At 43.3% G+C, this 22460-nt stretch overlaps 1 non-coding gene across 1 annotated transcript in view; it reads right to left on the reverse strand.

Annotated features, from left to right (window-relative positions):
- LOC132669438 (uncharacterized) overlaps positions 1–19444 on the reverse strand; it is a 61577-nt gene extending 42133 nt beyond the window's left edge. Inside the window, exon 1 of the transcript XR_013554503.2 lies at positions 18904–19444. This is a non-coding gene — a transcript (uncharacterized LOC132669438). The remainder of the gene's footprint in view (positions 1–18903) is intronic.
- Between the last annotated feature and the right edge of the window lie 3016 nt (positions 19445–22460).

A 22460-nucleotide genomic window follows, 5' to 3' on the forward strand; every position in this document is an offset into this window, starting at 1 on the left:
CAGTACTCACTCTAAATGTCAACGGACTAAATGCTGCAATCAAAAGACATAGGGTAACAGAATGGATAAGAAAAAAAGATCCATCTATATGCTGTTTATAAGAGACCCATTTTAGACCTAAACCACCTTCATATTGAAAATGAGGGGATGGAGAACCATCTATCATGCTAATGGTCAACAAAAGAAAGCCAGAGTAGCCATACTTATATCAGACAATCTAGGCTTTAAAATAAAGACTGTAACAAGAGATGAAGAAGGGCATTATATCATAATTAAGGGGTCTATCCACCAAGAAGACCTAACAATTGTAAACATTGATGCTTCAAATGTGAGAGCACCCATACATATAAATCAATTAACCACAAACATAAAGAAGCTCATTGATAATAATACCATAATAATAGGGGACTTCAACACCCCACTTACAACAATGGACAGATCCTCTAATCAGAAAATCAACAAGGAAACAATGGCTTTGAATGACACACTGGATCAGATGGACTTAATACATTCAGAACATTTCATCCTAAAGCAGCAAAATTCACATTCTTCTCCAGTGCACATGGAACATTCTCCAGAATAGACCACATACTGGGACACAAATCAGCCCTCAACAAGTACAAAAAGATCAAAATCATACCGTGTATATTTTCAGACCACAACACTATGAAACTCAAAACCACCACAAGAAAAAAAAATTGGAAAGGGAACAAATACTTGGAGACTAAAGAACATCCTACTAAAGAATGAATGGGCTAACCAAGAATTTAAAGGGGAAATTAAAAAGTACATGGAAGCCAATGAAAATGACAATACCACAACCCAAAACCTCTGGGATGCAGGAAAAGTGGTCATAAGAGGAAAGTGTATAGCAATCCAGGCCTTCCTAAAGAAGTAGGAAAGGTCTCAGATACACAACCTAAGCTTATACCTTAAAGATCTGGGAAAAGAACAACAAATAAACCCAAAACCAGCAGAAGGCAGGAAATAATAAAGATTAGAGCAGAAATTAATGCTATCGAAACCCAAAAAACAGTAGAACAGATCAATGAAACCAGCAGCTGGTTCTTTGAGAGAATTAACAAAATTCATAAACCCCTAGCCAGTTTAATCAAAAAGAAAAAGGAAAGGATCCAAATAAATAAAATCAAGAATGAAAGAGGAGAGATCACAACCAACACAGCAGAAATAAAAACAATAATAAGAGAATATTATTTGCAATTGTACGCCAATAAAATGGGTAATCTGGAAGAAATGGACAAATTCCTAGAAACATATACACTACCAAAACTGAAACGGGAAGAAATAGGAAATTTGAACAGACCCATAACCAGTAAAGAAATCAAATTACTAATCAAAAATCTCCCAAAAAACAAAAGTCCAGGGACAGATGGCTTTCCAGGGGAATTCTACCAAACATTTAAGGAAGAATTAACACCTATTCTCTTGAAGCTGTTCCAAAAAAAAATAGGAATGGAGGGAAATTTTCCAAACTCTTTCTATGAAGCCAGCATTACCTTGATTCCAAAACCAGACAAAGACCCCGCTAAAAAGGAGAACTATAGACCAATTTCCCTGATGAACATGCAAGCAAAAATCCTCAATAAGATATTAGCCAACCAGATCCAACAGTACATTAAAAAAATTATTCACCATGACCAAGTGGGATTTATACCTGGGATGCAGGGCTGGTTCAATATCCACAAAACAATCAATGTGATTCATCACAACAATAAAAGAAAGGACAAGAACCATATGATCCTCTCAATAGATGCAGAGAAACCATTTGACAAAATACAGTATCCTTTTTTGATAAAAACCCTCAAGAAAGCAGGGATAGAAAGATCATACCTCGATATCATAAAAACCATATATGAGAGACCCAATGCTAATATCATCCTCAATGGGGAAAAACTGAGAGCTTTCCCCCTAAGGTCAGGAACAAGACAGGGATGTCCAATCTCGCCACTATTATTCAACATACTATTGGAAGTCTTAGCCTCTGCAATCAGACAACACAAAGAAATAAAAGGCATCCAAATCATCCAGGAGGAGGTCAAACTCACACTCTTCGCAGATGACAGGATACTCTATATGGAAAGCCCAAAAGATTCCACCAAAAAACTGCTAGAACTGATCCATGAATTCAGCAAAGTGGCAGGATACAACATCAATGCACAGAAATCGGTTGCATTCCTATACACCAACAATGAAGCAACAGAGAAATCAAGGAATCGATCCCATTTACAGTTGCACCAGAAACCATAAAATACCTAGGAATAAATCTAACCAATGAGGTGAAAAATCTATACACTGAAAACTATAGAAAGCTTATGAAAGAAATTGAAGAAAACACAAAAATATGGGAAAATATTCCATGCTCCTGGATAGGAAGAACAAATATTGTTAAAATGTCACTACTAACCAAAGCAATCTACATATTCAATGCAATACCTTTCAAAATAACACCAGCATTCTTCACAGGGCTGGAACAAACGATCCTAAAATTTGTATGGAACCAGAAAAGACCCCGAATAGCCAAAGCAATCTTCAAAAAGAAAACCAAAGCAGTAGGCATCACAATCCCAGACTTCAAGCTGTATTACAAAGCTGTAATCATCAAGACAGTATGGTACTGGCACAAAAACAGACACTCAGATCAATGGAACAGAATAGAGAACCCAGAAATGGACCCACAAATGTATGGCCAACTAATCTTTGACAAAGCAGGAAAGAATATCCAATGGAATAAAGACAGTCTCTTCAGCAAGTGGTGCTGGGAAAACTGGGCAGCAACATGCAGAAAAATGAACCTGGACCACTTTCTTACACCATACACAAAAATAAACTCAAAATGGATGAAAGACCTAAATGTAAGACAGTAATCCATCAAAATCCTCGAGGAGAAAGCAGGCAAAAACCTCTTTGATCTTGGCCGCAGCAACTTCTTACTCAACACGTCTCCAGAGGCAAGGGAAACAAAAGCAACAATGAACTACTGAGACCTCATCAAAATAAAAAACTTCTGCACAGCAAAGGAAACAAGCAGCAAAACTAGAAGGCAACTGACAGAATGGGAAAAAATATTTGCAAGCGACATATCAGATAAAGGGTTAGTATTCAAAATCTTTAAAGAACTTCTCAAACTCAACACCCCAAAAACAAATAATCCAGTGAAGAAATGGGCAAGACATGAATAGACACTTCTCCAAAGAAGACATCCAGATGGCCAACTGACACATGAAAAAATGCTCAACATCTCTCATCATCAGGGAAATACAAATCAAAACCACAATGAGATACCACCTCACACCTGTCAGGATGGCTAACATTAACAACCCAGGCGACAACAGATGTTGGTGAGGATGCAGAGAAAGAGGATCTCTTTTGCATTGTTGGTGGGAATGCAAGCTGGTGCAGCCACTCTGGAAAATAGTATGGAGGTTCCTCAAAAAACTAAAAATATAACTACCCTATGATCCAGCAATTGCACTACTAGGTATTTATGCAAGGGATACAGGTGTGCTGTTTCAAAGGGGCGCATGCACCCCAATGTTTATAGCAGCGCTATCAACAATAGCCAAAGTATGGAAAGAGCCAAAATGTCCATCAACTGATGAATGGATAAAGAAGATGTGGTATATGTATACGATGGAGTATTACTCGCCAATCAAAAAGAATGAAATCTTGCCATTTGCAACTACATGGATGGAACTAGAGGGTATTATGCTAAGTGAAATTAGTCAGAGAAAGACAAGTATCATATGACTTCACTCATATGAGGACGTTAAGACACAGAACAGATGAACACAAGGGAAGGGAAGTAAAAATAATATAAAAACAGTGAGGGGGACAAACATAACGGACTCTTAAATATGGATAACAAACAGAGGGTTACTGGAGGGGTTGTGGGAGGGGGGATGGGCTAAATGGGCAAGGGGCATTGAGGAATCTACTTCTGAAATCATTGTTGCGCTATATGCTAATTAACTTGGGTGTAAATTTAAAAAATAAAAAATAATTAAATAATTTTAAAAATAAGAATAAAAAAATAAAGTACAAATTTTTAATACTATTTGATAATTGTATTGTCTTTTTTCTACTACTCACTAATTTCAACTATCTTCATCAATATCTGCATCAATATCTTCATCAATATCCTGTCTACTTTCTTTACATTTATTTTGCTGTTTTTGTTCCATTTTCTTAGGTTCAAGCCTGCATTAACTTACTTTCAAATTTTTACATTTATATGTTAAATGTTCATTATAGAAATGCTGATGCCCTGAACCTTAGATACGAAGAAGAGAGTGGGGGCACTGAGGCTCACCAGTCTAGCTGTGACAAACCATGACCTTGGATGCTACATGGTTGGGTACCCAAGCACTTAGTGTTCTGCTCACTAGGCTGATTTTGTATGCACCAGAACTCTGCCCAGGCTTGGGCCCTGGGGAGATGAAATCAAAAAGATGGGTTCAACTCCTCCCAAGAGAAGGAGCTCCATCCCAAATATAAAATGTCAGCCCAGTCCTAGACTCTCCTATCTCCGGCCTGCAACACCATGAAGACTGAATGGATCCTCTTTTCTCTATGTCTCCTCATCTTGTCTATGCCCCTCCAGACACTTTCAGGCGTCCTGTTTCCTTTACCTCTCAGAAAACAATTGTGTGAAAGTGGACATCTTGGAGGTAAGGCAAAATAGGAAGGGCAGCCCAGGAGAACACTGTGAAGGTGAAGGCGATCTAGGCAGCCTGGGTGATAGGCAGTAATGAAGTCCTGCTTTTCTCTTACACCACACAGCCCTAGAGCATCTCATTCCAGAAGTTTCATTCATTTCTGTCTATGGATTGGAGAAGGAGGAAGACAGAAAATAGAATCAAGTTTTTTCCAAGGGATTTCAGTGGAAGAGGAGGGGGATTGTGAAAATTGGATTAACGTAAGGAGTGTCCAGAAAACCTCTTTATTGTTGTGTGTGGGTGTGGGTGTGTGTGTATTAGATGAACTTTAATTCTACTTAACGCATATATACAGGACCACTCTGCATTCCACAGATATGGAGAAGCAAAGCCATTATTCACACACTTGGGGCACTCACATCTACTTATCATGATGGACACATGTGGAATACTCATGTATCCATGAGTAAATGTGGCAAAGTCCCAGTTGTGGGTGAGGGCTGGAGTTGGACTTCAGGAAGACTGACATTAACTCATTCTTTGTCTCCAACATGGACGTCATTGTTCCTGCTCTGACCACCCACCTCCATGGTCTCAGTGAGGCCAGGTGAGTCTGCATGGTAGGTAAAAGGGGAGGGGCATAGATAGGTGCGAGAGGACACAGACACTGGTGGAAGGAAGGAAGATCTTTTGCAAATTAAGCATTTTGAGCCTATCCTTCAGGAGTAGATGTAGACAGACAAAGGCCTTTTTAGCTTGTGTTTGCAGAGACTCTGTAAAAGTAAAGTAAGGGCTCTGACCTATGGCCTTGGGGAAGCAGATGACATGTTTACTTCCAGTGCCATGGGAAAGCCTGTGGAGAAGCAGGAAATGGGATATATTTAATATGAAATTCTGTGATAGAGCGCAGAAGCCTCAGGTCTTTCTTGCTTTCCACTCTACCTTACCGTCCTTCTCCAATTATCTGAGTCACTGACCCAGGCCGTAGTCTAGAATCATTGCCCCATATCACATATACAGTGATATTTTTGCTGAAGGAACTCTCCCAGTGAAAAAGTAACAGGTAGATTCACATGGGCTGATGACCATCAGTCATCTGAGTCCATGAGGAAAAGAATGTCCGCTTGGCAGTAGAAAAGAAAACCTGGGGTGCCTGGATTACTCAGTCGGTTAAGCGAGGGACTTCGGCTCAGGTCATGATCTCGTGGGTCACAAGTTTGAGCCCCGTGTAGGGCTCTGTGCTGACAGCTTGGAGCTGGAGGCTGCTTCGGATTCTGTGTCTCCGTCTCTCCCTGCCCCTCCCCCCACTTGCTCTTGTGCTCTCTCTCTCTCTCTCTCTCTCTCTAAGGTAAATAAACATGAAAATTTTTTAAAAAAAGAAAAGAAAAGAAAACCTGACTCTGGGATTCTCATGCCCAGAAATCTGCAAATATCCTCCGGTATTTGGCACCTGTAAGTCAGGTTACACGAGATTCTACTACAACACCTTGACATTTTTGTGTGAGCCCTTCATCTTCTCTGGCTGTGGAGGCAACAGAAACAACTTTAAACATAAATTTCTCTGCGAAAAATTTCGTATTCCTGAAAAGTAAGTCTCTCAGCTCCTCACCCAACCCCCAATGACACCAAATACTAGAAACCCTGGTTTTTCAGTAAAAAAGCAAGAAAGAGGCCAGGGGAAATTGAGCAATGGGACAAGATTGTACCTGGGTTGGGGACGATCAGTCACAGGCACAAATGTCAAGGTCTCAGGTCATTTAGTCCAACAAAACTCTTTTGAAATTGTGAAAATCAGAGCCCAGAGAGGCTAACAACGAGAGGCTCATTCAGAAGAAGGACGTGGGTCCAGACGCCCAAGCTCTCCACCCAACAACTCACCACTACCATGATCACCTCAGGTCTTTAAGATCCTATTCAACCCCTATTTTTGCACAGTTAAAAAGCAAAGTAGTGAGAATGGGCAGAGTAGTTCAGTATCTATAGTGAATGGCTACACAATAGCCTTAGACTGAAGAGCAGAGACCTCACTTTATTAATTTGTATGTCCTCAGAGTAGAGTACTATATTGGCTCACTAACATTTTATGGATGCATTATGGATCAGGATGGTATAGGAATTAAAAACCCATTTGCAACTACGTGGATGGAACTGGAGGGTATTATGCTAAGTGCAATGAGTCAGTCAGAGAAAGACAAAAATCATATGACTTCACTCATATGAGGACTTTAAGAGACAAAACAGATGAACATAAGGGAAGGGAAAGAAAAATTATATAAAAACTGGGAGGGGGACAAAACAAAAGAGACTCATAAATATGGAGAACAAACTGAGGGTTGTTGGAGGGGTTGTGGGAGGGGGGATGGGCTAAATGGGTAAGGGGCATTAAGGAATCTACTGAAATCATTGCTTCACTATATACTAGTTTGGATGTAAATTTTAAAAAATGAAAAAATAAAGTTAAAAAAAAAAGCTCTGAAGTTCTGCTGAAATGTAAAAGACCCATGGATTCTACCAAAGGTGCTAACAATTGCTACATTTATTTATTAACAGAGACAGAGGCAGTGGAAGAAAGGAAACCCAACACAACATAAGGAAGAAATGAAGAAAAAGGAATATTCCTTATGCAAAAGTATGCCAAAATAATTCTGAATATAAATGGGACTATTACTGGAAGATTTTGAATTCAGAATTCTTGCTAATTTCCTTGCTCAGATTTGCCTTTCATGCTGATTATATGTATAAAAATTTAACTGAAAACTTCCTCCCATCCTAGATTCTTCCAATGTAAACCACTGATGACCTCTCTGAAGATACCAACCTACCCATGTAATGAATTCATCTGCATAAAGGCAATCATTGCTGGCACCTCCTTGGCATGACCCGCCAAAACTGAGTTTGCTCCTGTATTTTGTCACTGACCCCAGTGGATTTCCATATAAGTGGCACTAAAATAATCCTCATTAAGTTGTTTCATCTGCCCCAAATCAATGAGCATTCAACCCTCAACAAGGCTCATATTCTAGGGAAATATCTCCAGTGCCCCAGGGACCAGGAATATAGAAATTATGACTTTACACCTGGAAGCTGCAAATCTTAAATGAAGCTGAACTTCTATAATCAGAGTATGGAGAGTCATTCCCCTTTGCCCTGACTTCCCTATTCACATTCTCATCAAGGACCCAGCTTCACAAAGGAGTCCAGTGATACGAGCATTCTAAGGACCATAAACACTGGGGGGCACTGTAGCCCAGGGTAAGTCCATATATGGGCATGCTAAGTCAATCCCAACAATGGCAACCCCTGCCTCTGGACTTTGGGCACAGCCTTGGAGAAATCTCAGGAATTGGCAGGAAGCATAGGTTAAAGATGTCAGTCACCCTAGCCCTTCACCCAGGAACTGTTCCTGTGTAAAAAGAGACAAATGAAAAAGGTAGTTTCTGGATATTGAACCAAAGTCTAGTAACCCAGACCATTCTGAATCCATAGAAAACTTCTTCCTAGGCCTGGCATCACGGGTATGACCTATCTGGTGCACATTCATGGATTCTGAAGACTTCCCACCCTCTGACTATTGTGAAACACAGTGTCACATAAACAAGTATAAACGAGTGTAATTTCCTTGAAAACTCTTTCAGAACTGTAGTCTAGTATTCCAAAGAATTACTATAAGTAAAGTGCTCTCTGAAGACAATTAGTATCCAAAGTCCATTTTAGCCTCAGGTTTTCAGATTTCTCCTGGGCGCTCAAGTGATTGTCCAAGTTTCCTTCTCACTCAATCCTAAATTTGCCTGTAGGATGGTTTGTGTGTGTGTTTTCTGTGGTGCTGAAGGATGATATTCACAAGTGCCAACAAAGATCAGTAAAAAGGCACAAAGCCATACAACATTTGCAGGCCTTCCTACAGAACTACATACCCAAGGAGTAATACAGGACATCAATTAATGAGAAACCCAAATGAATGTCACATTAAATTCAAGTGAGATATTTTGAGGGGGTGATCACTGATAAAAGGGGGGCCACAGATGACAACATAAAGCAAGGTCTTGGGGTACACCAGGGACAGAACGAAAAGATTACAGTCCTGAGTCTGGTCTCTTCCCAAGGTCATATCTGATCACCAGAGAAACTCGAAGGTTTGGTTTCTGATTCCAAGAGGCCCCAGAAAGAAGGAATTTGTGCAGCAGACCTTGGAATGTGGCACAAGTATGCCTGTCATTCGAGAGATACTCAGTGCCTTCCACCCTCACATCTGGGTGCAGAGCAGAACCCGGGAGAAGATGGAAAGAAGGGAGATCTAATGATCATCATGAAGACACTGATCTCTTCCCCCATCTAACCATCCCATTCCATCTCCTGTAGGGGAATAAATAGGGTAGGAGAAAAGCTCCAACCCTTCCCCAGGCTAGCCTTCACTGGGTCTGGTAGATCATTCTCCCACATGAAATTCCATATCCAGCAGCCTGACACCAGTTCCATCCTGCCAAGCTCTCTTTATCAGATCCATCCTTGATCTGGCCACTTCAAAACCTCATTAGTTCTATCTGCTGTTGCCAGAATAATTATCCTCAAGCACCATTTCTGTTTCTCAGGCCCTTGATTCAAGACACACACTGCCTGTTGTTAAGATTTTAACCAAATATCCAGGTCTCCCATGTCTGCCCCATATTATTACGGTTTCCTATACTTTTGTCTCAACTTTACGAGTCTTTTTATGAGTAGCATGGACTTTGAGAGAGGAGAGTGACCCAATCCAATTCTGACCTATTGTACTTACTGGAACGAAAGGTCTGAAATGTGAGGTGACTTGACTAATGCCCCTATTATCTCATAGTTTCATTTATGTTTTATACTTCGACTCTCAGTTGGGAACTTTCTTCCATGCACGATGCATTCTCTCCTTCTTCATTCATTCAGCACGTTCATTGAGCACCTACTGTAAGCCAGATACCATATGAGGCATGGGATAAAGTAGTGAGCAGAGAGGGCCATACCCTGTTCTCATGGAATTGACAATCTAAAGAGGAGACAGACATTTATCCAACAACCACCCAGTACCTGATGATAAATGTTAATACACGATCTACAAGAAAGGCATAGGGTGTTATTAGCAGGTGCAGTAGAGGAACTTAACCTATCAATAGATTCAGCAAATACTTTCCAGAATAAATGATATTTAAGCTGACATCTGAAGCATAACAAGGCACAAGGGGGACAGGCATTCCCACCAGAGAGAATGATAACGTGAATACCTTGAGGCAGGATAAAGCATAACATATTCTAAGAATTGAATGTGCTCCCATAGAGCTGGGGGCACAGTGAAGATATGGAGGTTAGCAGGCCCAGGTCATCTGTATGACTTTATATGTCAGGGAAAGAAGTTTAGATTTCTTTCAACTGTGATGAATAAAAATGGAGGTTTTCAGGGGCACCTGGGCGGCTCAATCAGTTGAGCATCTGACTCTTGATTTCCACGCAGGTCATGATCTCACAGTCTGTGAGTTTGAGCCCCACATCGGGCTCAGAACTGACAATGCACAGCCTTCTTGGGATTCTCTCTCTCCCTCTCTCTCTGCCCTTCCCACTCTGCCCCCAAATTAAATACATAATTTTTCTTTAATGGAGGGTTTCAAAAAGAAGAATAATGTTTCTAAGAGACCATTCGGGGAATTCTGGTTCTGAGCACGGCAGAATAGCTTATATCAAACTATTCTACAGATGACGATTATATTATCTTGACAAAATGTAAAAAACAGCGGTTTTAAGTCACTGGAGAGTGACCAAAGTTAAGCAGAAGCTGGATAGGATTTAATCCTTGAAAGAAAAGAGCCACGGTGGAAGAGATCCACACATGGCTTTTCTCAGAGGAAGACCCCCAATCCAGCCTGAGCAAGGCAGATAAAGCTCAAGCAGAAAGCCATAGTCTTATGTCCTGAGAAGTCAGAAGACAGTACTCAGGATAGACTCCCAAAGCAACTATGTATCAAGGGAAGAAATCCAAAGAGGAGACAACCACAAGAGGGAATCTCCAACATTGTTATACAACCTCCTCTCAAATCCCTGATTGTCTCCCCAGTCTCTTATATGCAGGTGATATTCCAAGAATCCAGCCAGGACAGAGGTGCCAAATTATCAGATAGGTTTCATAGCTTTGATTTTTTTATTCAAATCCTAGTTTGCTAACATATAATGTAGTATGGGTTTCAGGAGTAGAATTTAGTGATTCATCACTTACATCTAACACCCAGTGCTCATCCCAACAAGCACCCTCCTTAATGCCCTTCACCCATTTAGCCCATCTCCCCACCTAGCTCCCTTCCAGAAACCCTCAGTTTATTCTCTGTATTTAAGAGTCTCTTACGGTTTGCCTCCCTCTCTGTTTTTATCTTATTTTTCCTTCCCTTCCCCTATGTTCATCTGTTTTGTTTCTTAAACCCCACATATGAGTGAAATCATATATTTGTCTTTCTCTGATTTATTTTGCTTCGCATAATACACTCTAAGTTCCATCCACATTGTTGCAAATGGCAAGATTTCGTTCTTGATTGCTGAGTAATATTCTGATATATACAGATATATATATACATATATATACATATATATCTGTATATATCACCTTTTTATAATTTTTTTAAAAATAAACAAATATTACTTTTGTGACTTTTAAGAAATTGTTGGATTTTTTTCAAAATATGAAACAACCTAAGGATGATAATCTAAAAAACAAAACAAACAAACAACAAACAAAAAACCCAGCAGCATCAGCACCATTTGGGAGCTTGTTAGAAATGTGGAACCTCAGGTCCACCAGAGAATTGCCAAATTAGAATTGCGTTTTAAAACTATCAGTCTGCTGGGGCGCCTGGGTGGCTCAGTCCGTTAAGCGTCCAACTTCAGCTCAGGTCATGATCTCACCGCTCAGGGTTCAAGACCCGCGTTGGGCTCAGGCTCTGTGCTCACAGCTCAGAGGCTGGAGCCTGCTTTGGATTCTGTGTCTCCCTCTCTCTACCCCTTCCCAGCTCATGCTCTGTCTCTCTGTCTCACTCTCAAAAATAAATAAACATTAAAACTATTAGTCTGCTTTCTGTCTCTGTGGGTTTGTCTGCTCTGGACGTTCATGTGAGTGGAATTATACAATGTGTTCTTTTGTGCCTGACTTCTTTCACTTGGCATGGTGCTTTCAGGGGTTGTCCAGGTTGTGGTACGTGTCAGTACTCCATTCTTTTGTTGCCGAATAATGTCCCGTTGTGTGGGTATACCATACTTTGTCCATTCATCGGTTGATGAATATTTAGGTCGTTGTTATAAGCGGTGCTACTGTGAGCATCCATTTATAAGTTTTTTCTAATTTTTTTTAATGTTTTATTTATTTTTGAGACAGAGAGAGACAGAACGTGAGCAGGGGAGGGGCAGAGAGAGAGGGAGACACAGAATCTGAAACAGGCTCCAGGCTCTGAGCCGTCAGCACATAGCCGGACGCGGGGCTCGAACTCACCGACCGTGAGATCATGACCTGAGCCGAAGTCGGACCCTTAACCGACTGAGCCACCCAGGTGCCCCTTTTCTAATTTTTTAAATTTTATTTTTATTATTTATTTTTTAGAGAGAAACAGGGTGCGAGTGGGGGAGGGGCAGAGAGAGGGAGATACAGAATCTGAAGCAGGCTCCAGGCTCCAGGCTCTGAGCTGTCAGCACAGAGCCGGATGTGGGGCTCAAACTCATGAACCGTGAGATCATGACCCCAGCCAAAGTCGGATACTTAACTGACTGAGCCACCCAGGCACCCCGGCAGACTAACAGTTTTAAAACGCAATTCTAATTTGGCAATTCTCTGGTGGACCTGAGAATCAGTTTTATGTATCAGTTTTAATATGGACACGTGTTTTCATTTCTTTAGGGTAAATATCTAGGAGTACAATTTCTGGGTCATGTGATAATGCTATGTTTACTTTTTTTAATGTTTATTTATTTTTTGAGAGAGACAGAGCATGAGTGGGGGAGGGTCAGAGAGAGGGAAACAGAATCCAAAGCAGGCTCCAGGCTCTGAGCTGTCAGCACAGAGCCCGATGCAGGGCTCGAACCCACGCAGTACGAGATCATGATCTGAGCCAAAGTTGGACGCCTAACCATCTGAGCCACCCATGTACCCCATACATTTTTGATAAACTACCAAATTGCTTTCCAAAGTGGCTGCGCCATTTTATGTTCCTTCCTGTAATGTTTGGGGGTTCCAATGTCTCTATATCCTTACCAACACTTGTTATTCCTCATTAAAGAAAAAAAATTACAGCTATCCTATCCTAGTGAGTATGAACCTGTTTAATATTTCATTGTGATTTTGACTTACATTTTCTTAATGACTGATATTGGGCATCTTCTCATGTGCTTATTGGCCATTGGTGTATCTTCTTGCGAGAATGTCAATTCAAGGCCTTTCCCCAGTTTGTGAAAAGAAAAGAAAAGAAAAGAAAAGAAAAGAAAAGAAAAGAAAAGAAAAAAGAATTTGCCTTTTAACAAGACCCATTGGTGATTTGTATGCTCATTTTGCAAGTACGAGCCTATGGAAAATCAGGAAGCATCAGGAAAGGAAATCTACCTGAGTAGCTTCTTACAACGAAAGTTTCTCCTGCACCAGCTGCCTTCTACCCATAAAATGTGAACCTCTTCACAGAGTCTATATGGCCCTGAGGATTTACAGTGAGCCGCCTCCATCCCTTTCTTGTTCCTAGTAGTGGCTTATTTCTCTTTCAGGGAATTCTCTCTCCCCCCCCCCCATTCTGTGATGTCTTGTGAAGGTCAATTCCAGGAGCCTACTGACCAACTGAAGTCAGGGAACCAGACCATTTCTCCACACATGGGGTGTGTAGGGGGCAGCACATTAGTTAAGATCAAAATTCTCAGCTAGGCCATTTTGCTCCCAGAGGACATTTGGCAATATCCAGAGACACTTTGGGTTGTCACAAATGAGGGTGAAGTCTGCTGGCCTCCAGTGGAAAGAAGCCAGGGATGCTGCTAAACATCACATAATACACAGGACAGTCCCTCCACCACAACACAGAATTACCCAGTCTAAAATGATAGTAGATCGAAGGTTGCGAAACCTTCAATTAGGAATCATATTCTTCCTCTCTCAGAAAAGCTAAAGAGAAAGTGAACATCGCTGTCACAGCGGTGCCACCACAACCCAATCTAGATGACCTTCCTGCTTAGACAATGTACTTCTTCCTCGTTGACCCTCTGCGGTGCCATCAGTTCCCAACCGTGGAGCCCCAGCTTTCCATGAATCATGTGAGCACCAGTATCGTCCCAACACATTCCTGGGTTTGCTTGATGTGAGACGTAAGGGAGATGATTCATTTCAGAAATACTAAATAAAGGGTATGCTGTCTAATTAATAATAGGTTTAGAAGCTATTGGAAATATGTATGGACTCCCGCACACAATGGAGTCCCAAACCCTTAGACACTTCACTTCCTGGTTCTTCTCCCCCTCTCCATTTCACGGGCTTATTTTCACGGGCTTTGCAATGAGCATGCACCAAAGAAACAAAGGGAGGAAGGACTAAATGTCTCTGCATCACCCCAGGGAATGTACACTTTTTCCAATCAGACTACTTTTTGCCTTACGTGGGCATAGGCAACATCCCAGTAAGGCTGTAACCTCTGTAGTACTCAGCCAATGAGGAACCAGGGGAGGGACTTGCATGCTGGGAGATAAATTGTCTGCTGTAACTGCCCCAAGTGTGCCTGTCCATCAGACACCCACTCTTGCAAGAACGTTGATTAAAGCCTCGCTTCACTGTGCTCCGAGTCTCCGCATCCCTCCTTTGATAGGGTCATAGGTCTTATTTCTAACACTGAGTTAGCCAGTATCTTTCCATTGCTGGTAACAAAGAACCCTGACCCACAGCTACCTAGTCAGATGAGGGTTCCACTCCAGGGAAGGGTAGCCTCACCCAGCTGCTAGGCTAAGCATGCACATAAAGCATCAGCGAAGTAACGAAAAGTGTGGCTTTAAGGAACTTCACTAGAACTTGTAATCAGAAAACCAGAAAGAAACTATTTTAATTTCAGTCTAAATGTAAGCTCTTCATCAAGTACCTTAAACTGTTCATTCTTAGGAGCCCGGTGGTCTGGGCCACTGGTTGGGTATTGAGGCAAGCTTGCTTTAGCTTTGAGTTTCAGTGCTAAGAAGGCAGAAGAAAACAAGGGAGAGGAAAGAGACTAGATTGTTTCCATCTGGGCTCAGATGGGAGAGAATGGTATAAAAAGAAGCCTATGTTCAAAAGACCGAAAAAAAAATGTTAAAACTGGAAAAATATTAAAAATGGAAGATGTAACCTATAAAGTGGAGCACCACAGGACAGGAGAGCCTAAAAATTAAAAACCAGTATCCCTATATATCAGGAAACATCCATAGCAATCTATCTGCAAGCCCAAGAAGCGTTGCAAAAAATAGAGGCTTTGCATCTAAATACACTTATTGGTCTAATTGCAGTGAGATTGAGAGTAAAAGCCTCTGAGGCCATTTGGCAAAGAACATGGGAAACACAGCAAGCAGCAGCTACAGAGTTCCAGGGTGTGGTTAAATATAAAAAAAAAAAATTCTTATATATTTAAAGAAACCGAACACTTTAACAATTAAAAATCATGTCTAGAGGCATCTGGGTGGCTCAGTCGGTTGGGCGTCTGACTTTGGCCCAGGTCATGATCTCGCGGTCTGTGAGTTCGAGCCCCGCATCAGGCTCTGTGCTGACAGCTTGGAGCCTGGAGCCTGCTTCGGATTCTGTGTTTCCCTCTCTCTGACCCTCCCCCACTCATGCTCTGTCTCTCAAAAATAAATCAACGTTAAAAAAATTTTTTTTCGGGGCACCTGGGTGGCGCAGTCGGTTAAGCGTCCGACTTCAGCCAGGTCACGATCTCGCGGTCCGTGGGTTCGAGCCCCGCGTCAGGCTCTGGGCTGATGGCTCGGAGCCTGGAGCCTGTTTCCGATTCTGTGTCTCCCTCTCTCTCTGCCCCTCCCCCGTTCATGCTCTGTCTCTCTCTGTCCCAAAAATAAATAAAAAACGTTGAAAAAAAAATTTAAAAAAAAAAAAAAATTTTTTTTCAAAAATCATGTCTATGACATACCATTGAGTGACGAAAGCTATTACAGAACAGCAAGAACTTCCTTCCCACACTTGCTACCATATCAACATGAATACCTAAGACAAGGCTGGATGAATGTTCACCAGTTAGCAATCATTATCTATGGACGAGGGATCCTCTTCTTTGGACTTTTCTGTGTTGTTTGAATATCTCAACAGTGATTACACCTCCTTTCTCAAAAAAAAAAAAAAAAAAAAAAAAAAAACTGGAAAAGGAGGAGGAGGAGGCAGAAGGAAGGAAGGAAGAAAAAAAAAAAGAAGCATAATCCCATAATCCTACTGAGTTAGGCTCCCATATCCTCAGAGCCCGGAAGGACTTTCACGAACTTCTAATTCAGAGATTACCAAACCGCACCACACGTTAGAATCCCCTGATAAGCTTTTTTGAAATGTAGCTCCTGGTAGACAAACAAGCAGTTTCTTTTGGCCTGCCCCCACCTTTGACCTACTGAATCAAAATATCTGGAACGAAACTTGGGAATCTGCACATTGACAAGCCCACTCAAGTAACTGTATTCTAAAACCAGCCTCTGGCAACCTCTCACCTGCTTTCTGTCTGTATGGATCTGCCTCTTCTAGAATTTTCGTATAAATGGAATCACCCACCGTCGGTGGCCTTCTGTGTCTGGCTTCTTTCACTTAGCACAGTGTTTCCAATGTCCATCCATATTGTAGCATGGATCAGTACTTCAACCCTTTTTGTGGCTGAATAATACTCCACTGGAGGGATAGGTGACATTTTTTTTTATCCATTTATCCTCTCATGGGTATCTGGTTTGCTTCCACCTTCCGGCTATTTCAATGAACACTGTTGAACAAGTTTTCCTTTGAACACCTGTCTTCTATTCATTTGGTTACACAGCTGAGAGTGGATTCACTGAGCCACATGGTAATCCCACGCTTAACTTTTTGAGCCACCACCACACTTTTTACTACATTAAGTGGCTACTAGAAAATTTGCAATTATATGTGTGGCTTGCATTATGTTCTATTGGAGAGCGCTGCTCTGGATATTTCTTTCTGCCCCAAAATTTCACTGATGCTAACCTCTCATGTATACATACCACACCATCTTCCAAACAGGCATAGATTACAGGAAGCTGAAAATCATACCAAGAGTAAAAGAAAGCAAAGAGAATAATAAAAGAGGGTATCACGAAGAGATTCATCTTTTTTCAGAGAAACTGAATAACCATCGCTGACATTTGTTGAATGTGCCCTTTTTGTGTCGGTTCTGTGCCAAGTGCTTTCTTTATATATTCACTCGGCAATCCTGTGAGGTGGGTAATGTGATAACATGATTGTCCTCATTCATTTTGCACAGAGCCCATAAGCAGCAGCGTTGAACCCAGGCCTCACTGCAAAATCCAAGCTCGTGGCTTCCTGGTAGCCGAGGCAAAAATGAAACATCGGCTCTAGAAAGCACCTTTTCACAGGGGCCAGTAACAGAGGTGATGCCAGTAAAGTTACTTCCCTGCCCATTCTCAGAATGGTTCATGGCCAGAGGGAAACTTTCTCCTGATCTTGAGCTCCACAAAGAACTTGCTCTGTGACTCTGTCCAAGAAATACTGATACAACGTGATCATGTCCCCAAGATAAGTGGTACCCAAACTGCAGGGTCATTCCATATGGTATGAAAAGGGAGGGCTTAATGTTATGTCTTAATTGATTAACTGCAATCCAGTACGGATCTGGATTATAGACCCTGCTATGTAACGTTTTTCTCAAAGCGACAGGAAACAGTTGGGAGGAACTCAGACAATACTGAACTTTTTCCCTTCACTAGGCTCCTAGAATTTCGGAGCATATTTCTCTTGCCTGGGAATGGCCTAGGACTTAGACCTCTGCTGCCCTCTGGTGTCTCTGAGAATAAAGGCACCCAGCCAAGAATTCTTTCCACTCAAAACTGCCCAACCATTGTTGTTCTCACAGGCCCGCAAAGCAGCGGAGCCCAGGGTCTGAGGAGAGGAGCATCTGAGCTCCCCCCCTCCCCCGACTCCAAACAGGCCTTGAACCCTCTCTGAACACACACACCCCATCTTCAGGGTCTGGGCTCTGCCCCAGCCCTCACAAACTGCATTTCATTTCCCTCCCCTGGGTGCACTGGTGTCCTGAATCAGGCTGGTGCTGGGACCCAGATTGTTGTTGGAAGACAACAATTCAAGAGTTGCTATCAGAGGATGGCAGAGTGACCAGAATATGAATGAGAAAGCATGAAAGGGAGAGTATGAATAGGTCACAGATACCCAGGGCCAAGCTCTTCCCACCTGGGACCTGCTCAGCTGGGCAGAATCTCAGGCCTGGAAGGGACTGTAAATCTCATGGAACCCGATGTCTGTCTCTGTCCCCTTCTCTTTCTCTCCCTGCCTCCCTGTCCCTCTCTCCCTCCCTCTCCCTCCCTATCTGTCTCTCCCTCTCTCCCTCCCTGTCCTCTCTCTCTCTCTCTCACTCTCACTCTCTCCCTCCCTCCCTCCCCATTTCTCCCTGTCTCTCCCTCCCTGCATCTCTCTCCCTCTCGGACCTAGAGGGAGAAGCACCCTGCCCCAGCTCATGCAGCCAGTCTGGATTGGAACTCAGAGTTACCCCTACCTGTCTCTCTTTTCCTTACTTCCCAAACCATCACAGTTGATCCCAAACCACTTGCCTACCACCATTTTATAGTGAGAGAAGGTAGAATACCAAAATTATTGCACTCCTACAGACCAAGGTTCAAACTAGCCCTGCCACTCACTCTGAGGCCTTGGGCAAGTTATTTAAACTTTCCCAGTTTTCTCAGGACTTTCCCAGGCCTACTGTGAGGATTAAATACGAGTGTGCACGTCAAGCCCAGCACCTGGGATATAGTCAGTGCTCGGTAAGGATTAGCTGTTAATTCCAGGGGCCGGGGGGGGGGGGGGGGGGGGGTTGTTCTTCATTCTTTTCCGATGCTTGTGAATCTATATGAAGCTGGCCTTCTAGGCACCAATCCCCTTGACAAGAGGCCTTCACTTGGGTAGGAAAAGGAAGGTAGCCCTCAAGAGCACCCCCTCGCAGGGGGCACAGGTTCAGCCGCCTGCCCCTCTCACCCCACATATCCCACTTACCAATGACATTATGCCTCCCAGAGAGTAAGATCCAGAAGAGCAGCAGGGAGAGGACGCAGGGCCTGTGGTGTCACTGAGGTGGCACATGGGTGTGCAGCCAGGGGTTTCCCCCACCTGATGGTCAAGGAAAGGGATGGAGAAGCTGGGAGCTGCAAGACCCACAGAGTGGTCAGAGAACGGGTCTCAGACGACTCACACTTGAGGACTGGCAAGTATCAGAGCCCCAGAAATCCCTGCCCAATGCAAGAAGTGTTGGAGGAGGTCACAGAGAGGACATGGTGGCCGCCAGTTGACCTGCAAGCTGACCCTGGGCAGTTGGAGTTTCCTCCCCCTCCCCCATCCTTGGAGCATAGGCTCCGCCCACCATTCCCACAGCGGGAGCCATTTTCACGGATGTAGCCTTGAGGGAGCAAAATGTTGTTGAGACCCTCTGGCCGGTACCTGTGACCGAGCCTGGTTAAGGCCCCTCCGTAAACTGTTAAGGTTCTGGTGGGCAGGCGCTGAGATCCTCTGTCTTCCAGAGCCCAAGGCCAGCATCGTGTGTAAATTCCCTTGCTTGTTACACCTGCCAGTGTGTAAATTCCCTTGCTTGTTACACCTGCCAGTGTGTAAATTCCCTTGCTTGTTACACCTGCCACCTGCGGAGATCAGAGTGGCCTCTTTTCTCTTTCCTCTGCCTTACCCTGCCCTCTGTGTCTGGGGGCCGGTTTCAGATTTCACCCCTCCCAAGGTGAACCACCTGGAAGCTGAGGATGGGGAGGGGCTTGTGTGTGGCCTTTCCATCTGGTCAGAAGCTAATTTCAGGGTGCAAGTTTGGGGCATCCATAGGAGCAGGGTCCACTGAGACCTGCTCCCCCAGGCCTGAGGTGGAAATGGCCTTAAACTCTGAGGAAGGAAAGGTTCTGATGGCTTTGGTTTAGGGTACAACAGTAGGAAAAGAGGCCTAGAAAGGCCTAGGGGGGCGGAGGGAGGCGTAGAATCTGGCTTTTGACCTCCAACTCCAACACAACCCCAAGGCCAAATGCCCTTCAGACCTGTTGGGATGAGCACAGGGTGTTGTATGGAAACCAATTTGACAATAAATTATATTTAAATTTTTAAAAATGTTTAATTAAAAAAAAAAATTCAGGGGGCGCCTGGGTGGCTCAGTCGGTTGAGCGGCCGACTTCAGCTCAGGTCATGATCTTGCGGTCCGTGAGTTCAAGCCCCGCGTCGGGCTCTGTGCTGACAGCTCAGAGCCCGGAGCCTGTTTCAGATTCTGTGTCTCCCTCTCTCTGACCCTCCCCCGTTCATACTCTGTCTCTCTCTGTCTCAAAAATAAAGGTTAAAAAAAAAAAAAGACTGTAAAAAAAAAAAAATTCAGCCCTTCAGTTCATACTTTCTCTTTCTCTCTCCCTCTCCCCCCATCCCACCTCATTCTCTCCCCTCCCCTTCCCCCCCCCAGCCCCATGTCATTGCTCCCAAGTGGACAAGGTGGGTAGCCCCAGATGAGGAGGGAAGACCTGGAAGGGACCTCTCTCCTGGTGCTCAGCCTGTGCTGTGCTGGGGCTCACACCTTCCTTTCCAGTCCCACCCCCATCCCGGCAGAAAAATCACCCTACTTTACAGTATTTTAAGGTTCTAGGACTGCTGTTTTTCATTGAAAGTTTCTCCACATTGATTTTTTTTCAAGTGTGCACGTGTTATTTTTATTTTTTTAATAAACAATAACACGACAAGCAAAACAATGGAAGAGGAACCTGCCAAAATGTCCAGCAGCCTGTCACACTGACACCTGTGGGTCCTCCTAGTTCCCTGCGCTGTGAGCCCGGAGCCCTGGGATGGCCATGGACAGGCTCACACCATCTATTCTTGTTCAGACCAGGCAACAACGGACACGTCTGCTCAGAGAGAAGAGTGCTTGGATCATAGCAGAAACCGGAATTTCATAGGCCAGTGTGAAAACAGAGGGAAGGGAGGAACAAAAAAGACAGTAGTGATGGGAACTTTCTTCTTAAGTTGTAACTTGCCTTTTTCCACTAGACTTGGGAATTACAAAAACATTTTTGCAATATTCAAGGTGAGCACTAATACTCTTTTTTTCTTGTTATAAAAGCCCTATGTTAGCAATTTCTAAATTTTTGAATGCATGTGTCCTTTGACCCAATATGACATGTGTGGTTCATTACCCACCTAACCCCAAAGTCATTCTCTCCTTCTTCCTTGCTAATAGAATCTCAGCTTTTATATACAGATGGGGCCATCCCTCAGCCTCAAGGATGAAGTATGTTTAATCAGTCACATTTTCCCATTCCCGTTTGCTTTTCTGGCCTCCCTTGTGGCAACAGTTCTGACCGATGAGAGGACAAGGGAAATCCGGGGAGGGGATGGCTTCTGGGGAAGATGGTCTCCATCATTAAAAGGAGAGCACCATCTGAGGTGAAGGTCTTTTCACCACTACATCTTCCTGCTGTGATGTCTGGAGCTACGGCAGCCATCCCACACCTGTGAGGTGACCCTCTCGAGGACAAAAGCCAGCATGCTGAGGTTGGTGGGGAAGGAAGGAATGAGTCTGCGCATTGGTGTTGAGGGTAAGCTGCCGAACCAGCCTCACTGCCTCTCTCCAGACTCTGATGTGAGGAAATTAAATGTCTTTATTGGCTAATTAGTTGGGTTTTCTATTACTTGCAGCTCAAAAAATTCTTCCATTCATTCAATGAACATTGAGGGGCTTTTTGTGTGTGTGTGTCTTTTTTGTCAGACTCTATTTGAGAACCTAGAATTCTACTATTGAGAATTGTCCCCAGATTTACCTGCAAAAGTAGGCCAACATTAAACGTACACAGATTAAGGTCCAACAAGAGATGACTAGCTAAATTAGCTATTTTCATGGAGTCCCATTACAAGAGTGTATGTGAGGACATAAATTTCTCAAAGATATAGAATGTGATCCATTTTGTATACCTAACAAATATGATTTTTTTTTTATTTTTTTAATGTTTATTTTTGAGAGAGTGAGAATCCATAGGAGGCTCCAGGCTCTGAGCCCAACACAGAGCCCGACACAGGACTCAAACTCAGGAATATCGAGATCATGACCTGAGCCAAAGTCCAAAGCTTAACCGACTGAGACACCCAGATGCCCTCTAACAAATATAATTTTTAAAAACTGATCTTGATTCCAAGAACCTAAAGATAATTCCTCCCTACAGCAAAGTGACCTGGAGGGGACTTACTGCCTGTCTTGGAGCCATGGGCCAGCCCCTAAGGAAGGAGGTCCAAGGTAGGAACATCCAAACGACTGCAGTAAACCAGTTCCAAGCCCAACTCACATTCTGATAAAAGAAAGGTCAGCAGGCCCAAGAAGAGGCCTGAGGGTCCCACTCCTGAGGCTTGAGAGAGACTTCTGGGGCAAGTCAGTTGAACTCCCACCCTCTTCTGCCCTCACCACCTGAGCAGCAACATTTCAGTGTTCTCAGAAAGGATGGATTGCCTAAGGTGCCATAATCCTGCAGCCATGCTCAGACCCCCTAGCTCTCTCTCCTCATCCTAGCCCTCAAACAGCACAGACAAGAAGG

This window comes from Panthera onca, chromosome A3 (genome assembly GCF_046562875.1).
Source record: "Panthera onca isolate mPanOnc1 chromosome A3, mPanOnc1 haplotype 2, whole genome shotgun sequence".
In the NCBI taxonomy this organism is placed as follows: domain Eukaryota; kingdom Metazoa; phylum Chordata; class Mammalia; order Carnivora; family Felidae; genus Panthera; species Panthera onca.